Source organism: Coregonus clupeaformis, chromosome 21 (assembly GCF_020615455.1).
Source record: "Coregonus clupeaformis isolate EN_2021a chromosome 21, ASM2061545v1, whole genome shotgun sequence".
Lineage (NCBI taxonomy): Eukaryota > Metazoa > Chordata > Actinopteri > Salmoniformes > Salmonidae > Coregonus > Coregonus clupeaformis.
The window spans coordinates 37556342-37564910 of NC_059212.1; the positions used below are offsets into that span (position 1 = coordinate 37556342).

The 8569-nt window shown below is 41.3% G+C and overlaps 1 protein-coding gene across 4 annotated transcripts in view; it reads right to left on the reverse strand.

Annotated features, from left to right (window-relative positions):
* Positions 1-6911: 6911 nt before the first annotated feature.
* LOC121535530 (CUGBP Elav-like family member 5) overlaps positions 6912-8569 on the reverse strand; it is a 60268-nt gene continuing 58610 nt past the window's right edge. For all 4 annotated transcript variants that reach the window (XM_041842694.2, XM_041842693.2, XM_041842691.2 and 1 more), the window contains exon 12: positions 6912-8546. The gene's annotated coding sequence lies outside the window, so the exon portion shown is untranslated. The remainder of the gene's footprint in view (positions 8547-8569) is intronic.

The window sequence follows — 8569 nt, forward strand, 5'->3', positions numbered from 1 at the left end:
TGTAAACTGGTAGATAGCAAACAGCAGAGAGCAGCAAAAACATATTTATTCACTGCTGGGGTTAAGAATCACTGGAGACAGGATTTTGAGATGTTAAGGGACTATTAGAATATTTTATTGTAAAATTGAAAAAGTACAGAGAGAAAAAGCCCCAGTAAGCATTCTGTATCATTCATATCAACAACAAAAAAAAGTGAAATAAAAATTATAAATACAAGGAAAAGTAATAAATACGACCAAATAAATAAGCAAATAAATGAAACCGTATGAACATTAATAGTTGTCAAAGCAGCAAGTATAGGAACGACATGAGCAGGATAAGAGAGCTGTGGTTTCTAAGACATCATCATGTGCCCCTCTTCTCCTCTCAGCATTACCCACAACTATCCTTGTCTCCATCTCTCAATCATCTATACATGTTGTATATTGTGCTAAGAAACCGCTGAAGTAAGACACAATCTTCAAATGCCAACCCCAGCCACCACCACTATCGCCACTATCACCCCAACTCCTCTCTATCCCTCCCCCAACCATCGCCCCATTACCTGAAAAGATTTGTGTGCTGACAAGATTATGGAATTAAACAGATCTCCTTATTTACATCAAGCTATATTCTCCTTATCCACAGCATTCAAAACATAGTACAGAATCATACAGTATCATTCATGAGAATGGCATGACCCACCCCCACACTCCCTCCCATCATCCAAGTCCCGTTATCGTCCAACTCCCCAAGCCTCCAGTTGAGCAGTAAGGATGGACGTAGCTGGATTTTGGCAGTAAACACACAAAAACTCATAATAAATCTTTAAATGAAAATTGAGGTCTTGTTTTTTTTAATACACATCACCTTATAGAGGTAGTGCAGTAGGAATGCTAAGTATACATGTAGTCATTTGATTGAAAGTAACATGGCTTCATTCAGGTAGTAGTGAATAAACGCATATATAAAAAGCACAGTAAACTATCTCTATATCCCCCAACCCACGAAAAGCATATAACCCCAGAACCTGAATAAAACATAGAAATATACACATAGATTTCCAACCAGCTGCTTGGCAATAATAGCATTCATTTAGCGTTTAGGATACTGCTTTATCTTTATAGGTTACTGTAGTGCACTGCTTGTCGCTTAGTGCAACTAGGACTACTGCTATTACCTCCGGATCTGGATCAAACATCAAGACTGACTGTCTTCCTGCATCAGTCTCAGGCCAAGCTCTGCTTACCATAGAAATATAATTCCTAGAAGGGTCATCGACCCTCAGACCAAAGCAATTTGACTGCTCCTCCTCATTAATAATTAAATGTTTACGCTGCTAGCAGGGTTAAGAGGCTCCTGGTCAGTAAACGTTTCACAGAGGCATCATTAAAGCCGACATTGGTGTCTTTACAGTCAATATAGGAATTTAACTTCTGTCCTATAGAGAAATTCTAATGTCCAGTTCAACTGACAAGCGATTGAAATGGAGATGACCCTCGACTCTAATCAAAACGTCCCATTTTTTCCTTTGAATAAATCTCTGTGAGAGGAAACAACATGCGGATACAAGAGAATACAAGGCTGGCAGCTAATAAGAAGTAGGCTAGATTTTGGCAATGATTAAAACCCATGAAAATAAATCAATGTATAATACACATCTTGAAAATATATGTTCATTGGTATACCCATATGTCCAGTTGGTTTATGATTCTGTGCACAGTGAATAAACTAATGTTGAAAAAACTAAAATAGCTACTTAATATTTATCTCTCAGCAGCCAACTGGCCTGGAATGTTACAAGATAATTACATTTACATATTAGAATTCATAGATAGATTAAACATTATTTGGCAACTTCACTTATGATATGATTGATAATATCTTCTGCTATTACAAGATGACAAACAAATTAATTCTATGTTGGTCCTTATGTCCAGCCCCACTGCATGGTGACAGACAGTGCTCACCATATAGGATAGAAGTGGAGGGGACATTCCTACTCACAGCAATACTCAGTGATATTTGGAGCAGTAGCCATGTACAGTGTACTATTAGGAATGTTCCATGAGACATGTGCAACTCTGTGTGTCTCTCAGGGGATATTGGGTCAGGAATTGTTTGTAAGTAAAATAGACAGTAACATTCACTAGGAGTTAGTGAAAATATGGTTAACTCTTGAACATGTGATGATGACCAAAAATGAAAGAAAAAGAGAGAAAATCTCCTCCCTCCCTCCCTCCCTCCCTCCCTCCCTCCCTCCCTCCCTCCCTCCCTCCCTCCCTCCCTCACTCACTGCATTCTAGAGTGTCTCTTGGAACCATCCCTCACTGCATTCTAGAGTGTCTCTTGGAATCATCCCTCACTGCATTCTAGAGTGTCTCTTGGAATCATCCATCACTGCATTCTAGAGTGTCTCTTGGAAATATCCCTCACTGCATTCTAGAGTGTCTCTTGGAATCATCCCTCACTGCATTCTAGAGTGTCTCTTGGAATCATCCCTCACTGCAATCTAGAGCGTCTCTTGGAATCATCCCTCACCGCATTCTAGAGTGTCTCTTGGAAATCATCCCTCACCGCATTCTAGAGTGTCTCTTGGAATCATCCCTCACCGCATTCTAGAGTGTCTCTTGGAACCGTCCCTCACCGCATTCTAGAGTGTCTCTTGGAATCATCCCTCACCGCATTCTAGAGTGTCTCTTGGAACCGTCCCTCACCGCATTCTAGGGTGTCTCTTGGAATCATCCCTCACCACATTCTAGAGTGTCTCTTGGAACCGTCCCTCACCGCATTCTAGAGTGTCTCTTGGAATCGTCACTGGTGCATTCTAGTGTTTCTTGGAATCGTCACCAGTGCATTCTAAAGTGTGTTTTGATGTTCCTCTGTGGGTTTATAGTGTTCCCTGAGGGAGGTACTGTGACAACGTTCCCAACCTGTCCTACACAGCACAACGAATGACTTGTGCTCACAATTGGACCTTGTACAGTCGTGGTCAAAAGTTTTGAGAATGACACAAGTATTGGTCTTCACAAAGTTCGCTGCTTCAGTTTTATGAGATATTTTTGTCAGATGTTACTATGGTATACTGAAGTATAATTACAAGCATTCCATAAGTGTCAAAGGCTTTTATTGACAATTACATTAAGTTTATGCAAAGAGTCAATATTTGCAGTGTTGACCCTTCTTTTTCAAGACATCTGCAATCCGCCCTGGCATGCTGTCAATTAACTTCTGGGCCACATCCTGACTGATGGCAGCCCATTCTTGCATAATCAATGCTTGGAGTTTGTCAGAATTTGTGATTTTTTGTTTGTCCACCCGCCTCTTGAGGATTGACCACAAGTTCTCAATAGGATTAAGGTCTTGGGAGTTTCATGGCCATGGACCCAAAATGTCGATGTTTTGTTCCCCGAGCCACTTAGTTATAACTTTTGCCTTATGGCAAGGTGCTCCTTCATGCTGGAAAAGGCATTGTTCATCACCAAACTGTTCTTGGATGGTTGGTAGAAGTTTCTCTCGGAGGATGTACCATTCTTTATTTATGGCTGTGTTCTTAGGCAAAATTGTGAGTGAGCCCACTCCCTTGGCTGAGAAGCAACCCCACACATGAATGGTCTCAGGATGCTTTACTGTTGGTATATCACAGGACTAATGGTAGCGCTCACCTTGTCTTCTCCGGACAAGGTGTTTTCCGGATGCCCCAAACAATCGGAAAGTGGATTCATCAGAGAAAATGACTTTACCCCAGTCCTCAGCAGTCCAATCCCTGTACCGCAGAATATCAGTCTGTCCCTGATGTTTTTCCTGGAGAGAAGTGGCTTCTTTGCTGCCCTTCTTGACACCAGGCCATCCTCCAAAAGTCTTCGCATCACTGTGCATGCAGATGCACTCACACCTGCCTGCTGCCATTGCTGAGCCAGCTCTGCACTGGTGGTGCCCCGATCCCGCAGCTGAATCAACTTTAGGAGATGGTCCTGGTGCTTGCTGTACTTTCTTGGGCGCCCTGACGCCTTCTTCACAACAATTGAACCTCTCTCCTTGAAGTTCTTGATGATCCGATAAATGGTTGATTTAGGTGCAATCTTACTAGCAGCAATATCCTTGCCTGTGAAGCCCTTTCTGTGCAAAGCAATGATGACGGCACGTGTTTCCTTGCAGGTAACCATGGTTAACAAAGGAAGAACAATGATTTCAAGCACCACCCTCCTTTTAAAGCTTCCAGTCTGTTATTCTAACTCAATCAGCATGACAGAGTGATCTCCAGCCTTGTCCTCATCAACACTCTCACCTGTGTTAACGAGAGAATCACTGACATGATGGCAGCTGGTCCTTTTGTGGCAGGGCTGAAATGTAGTGAAAATGTTTTTTGGGATTAAGTTCATTTTCATGGCAAAGAGGGACTTTGCAATTAATTGCAATTCATCTGATCACTCGTCATGACATTCTGGAGTATATGCAAATTGCCTATAATAAAAACTGAGGCAGCAGACTTTGTGAAAATTTGTATTTGTGTCATTCTCAAAACTTTTGACCACGACTGTATAGCCCTTTAAAAGCCAATTTTACGTCTGCTCCCAGTAAAGTAGTGTCTGCGTTCTCTGACTCTCCAAACTAAATAAAACATTCACCCAAATGCAAGCGAGAGGGGACTGCAGACACCTGCTAAAATGTAATGGTTGTTGGATGGTGTCAGACTAAATTGGATCGAACGGCTTTCTACTCTAATTCTGCATCTCTCTGTGCTGCTGTTGATGACGCCTCCCCTAACAAGATTACTGTCCGGATTTAACCAGACCTGCTTTTTCAGAGTTTGTGTAGTTCAGGGGTGTCAAACATAAGGCCCGCGGGCGTATCCGGCCCGCGAGGGGGTCCAATCTGGCCCGTGGGTGGTTTGACAAAAAAAAAAAAAAAATGTTTTTTTGTGTAGGAAAACAAACTCAATATACTTTGTCCAGCTAGCTAATAATCACCTAAATTAAAGCTAGACAGTCAGGGAGCAAGGACAATTTTTTGCAAATTTCGACGGCGAGGAAATATAACCAATTTACACTGCAGCCCTCCAGACCTCGTTGAAGACTGAATGCGGCCCCAGGGCAAAATGAGTTTGATACCCCTGTTATACAATTATAAAATAGCTTGTGCCATAAACAAATTCTAACTTGTGCCATACTAGTGTTTTTCTGTGTTACGGTAAGGGGGAGGAGTTTTTCATGACCATGTGACCTGACCAGGAAGAACCCGATGCATGAAGTCTACTGGCTAAACAAAGTGGACACACAGATCTTGGATCAGCTGGCCCACCCCAAATCCTAACTTAAACCATTAAGCACTTTAACCAGAAAACTGACCTAAAATCAGTTTCTATGAACTGTTTCTATGGATTACATATACTCTATGGATTAGATACAGTTGAAGTCGGAAGTCATTAAAACTCGTTTTTCAACCACTCCACAAATTTCTTGTTAACAAACTATAGTTTTGTGCATGATACAAGTCATTTTTCCAACAATTGCTTACAGACAGATTATTTCACTTATAATTCACTGTATCACAATTCCAGTGGGTCAGAAGTTTACATACACTAAGTTGACTGTGCCTTTAAACAGCTTGGAAAATTCAAGAAAATGATGTCATGGCTTTAGAAGCTTCTGATAGGCTAATTGACATCATTTGAGTCAATTGGAGGTGTACCTGCGGATGTATTTCAAGGCCTACCTTCAAACTCAGTGCCCCTTTGCTTGACATCATGGGAAAATCAAAAGAAATCAGCCAACACCTCAGAAAAAAAATGGTAGACCTCCTCAAGTCTGGTTCATCCTTGGGAGCAATTTCCAAATGCCTGAAGGTACCAAATTCATCTGTACAAACAATAGTACGCAAGTATAAACACCATGGGACCACGCAGCCGTCATACCGCTCAGGAAGGAGATGCGTTCTGTCTAGAGATGAACGTACTTTGGTGCGAAAAGTGCAGATCAATCCCAGAACAACAGCAAAGGACCTTGTGAAGATGCTGGAGGAAACAGGTACAAAAGTATTTATATCCACAGTAAAACGAGTCCTATATCGACATAACCTGAAAGGCTGCTCAGCAAGAAAGAAGCCACTGCTCCAAAACCGCCATAAAAAAGCCAGACTACGGTTTGCAACTGCACATGGGGACAAAGATCGTACTTTTTGGAGAAATGTCCTCTGGTCTGATGAAACAAAAATAGAACTGTTTGGCCATAATGACCATCGTTATGTTTGGAGGAAAAAGGGTGTGGCTTGTAAGCCGAAGAACACCATCCCAACCGTGAAGCACGGGGGTGGCAGCATCATGCTGTGGGGGTGCTTTGCTGCAGGAGGGACTGGTGCATTCACAAAATAGATGGCATCATGAGGAAGGAAAATTATGTGGATATATTGAAGCAACATCTCAAGACATCAGTCAGGAAGTTAAAGTTGGTCGCAAATGTGTCTTCCAAATGGACAATGACCCCAAGCATACTTCCAAAGTTGTGGCAAAATGGCTTAAGGACAACAAAGTCAAGGTATTGGAGTGGCCATCACAAAGCCCTAACCTCAGTCCTATAGAACATTTGTGGGCAGAACTGAATAAGCGTGTGCGAGCAAGGAGGCCTACAAATCTGACTCAGTTACACCAGCTCTGTCAGGAGGAATGGGCCAAAATTCACCCAACGTATTGTGGGAAGCTTGTGGAAGGCTACCCGAAACGTTTGACACAAGTTAAACAATTTAAAGGCAATGCTACCAAATACTAATTGAGTGTATGTAAACTTCTGACCCACTGGGAATGTGATGAAATAAATAAAAGCTGAAATAAATCATTCTCTCTAGTATTATTCTGACATTTCACATTCTTAAAATAAAGTGGTGATCCTAACTGACCTAAGACAGGGAATTTTTACTAGGATGAAATGTCAGGAATTGTGAAAAACTGAGTTTAAATGTATTTGGCTAAGGTGTATGTAAACTTCCGACTTCAACTGTATACTCTAATAACATTACACTATACATGTACAGTATAGTATTAGTCATTCTACTGCATGAGGCACACCTGACCTGGTGTTTTTAACCCCTGACCCGAGACCTGCAGTTAGCTTCTGAAGCGGAATGTGATCCAATGGCCTTTGCTCTATAGTCAGAATAGAATGAATTAGGATGACATAGCCCCTACAGACTGATCTGAGGACAGTTTAGCATTTTCTTCCTAATGTTTTTTTTTGTTAAACGGAGCAGAGGAGCATCCTGCACTGTGGTAAAAAAAAAGGAATCATAGTACATACTCTGCCGTTCTATCGTGCATGCAATGATGTCAGAAGGAAAAAAACGGTGTTCATTGTTTGAAGTAACGTCTTTGTTGTTGTAATATTGCAAACGGATGTGGCAGTTTCACCACTACGGATTCCAGCTTTAAGGTTAATATTCAGGTAAAGTGAGCTGATCCTAGATCTGTGCCTACGGGCAACTTTGAATAGAACAGAGGCTCAGAGTGTTTGCTGTACAGAGGGAGACAAAACTCAAAGAGTTCAAGGGTCAAACTGAGTGCCCAAAGATGAAGTGTATCAGTAAACAGATGATAAGAGGTGGTTCTCAAACAAACAATTGCTCCATTATGTATTCCAGCCCACAGAAAGAGCTTGCGGCAACATTTTCCTCACTAACCTCTCCAACCGACTTCTACATGATCCAATTTCACATTTACATACTTTACATACTGCTTAGTAGTCAGCTGTACACTGATGGTGAATAATCCAATGCTGACCTAAAGAACCTTTCTGTCACTGTTATGTATTCCACTATAGTAGAATACTGCATTTTAATTATTTTTGATTGTTAGTTTGCACTAAACTAAGCAGTATAGTGTTTTTGTATTATGATTGTTAGTATTTTGTACATGACAGTTAAAGAGAAAGATAAAAACATTTGGTCCTCCGATCCCAAGGGGGTGCAGTTTGCTTGGTTATGGAAACTTGAGAAAGTTGCAAGCTTGGGACTCACAGAGTAAGGACAAAGAGGAGATAGAGAAAGAGAGACAGAGAGAGCGAGAGAGAGCGAAAAATAAAGAAAGAAAAAGAGAAAGAATCTCTTCCCAGATATACTGGCCATCCTCAGATCAAGTTTGAACCTTTATTCGTCCATTACATGGTAGGAAAATCCTGAAGTCTTGTTCACTATGCTCTTTGAGTCTATCATAAATCCATATTATTTTAGTCTGTTTGGGGTGTTCTTCTTCACTACCAAGTCTCCAAAGATGCTGAAATGTTCAAAGTTTCTTCTGTTTGTATCAACAACAACAACAACAACAAAACAAGAAGTTTGTTTTGAAGGTCTTGTTCTATCCCATTGCTCTCTCGTCTGTAATGCCAAACTTTCACTGCTGCAGAGCTGCGAGTCCTCCTTCCTCTCCCAGTCAGATATGTTTGAAGATGAAAGGATATATTTTCCCAACTCCCATTCGAAGTCAATTTTCCATTGTTTTAAAAACAGAATAACTTTTGAGTTTGCTCCTTCACGAAATGTCTTATTCCATCAAAGACATCCTCCATACCTCTGTTTAAACCTATGGGGGGTGAGAGAGAGGGG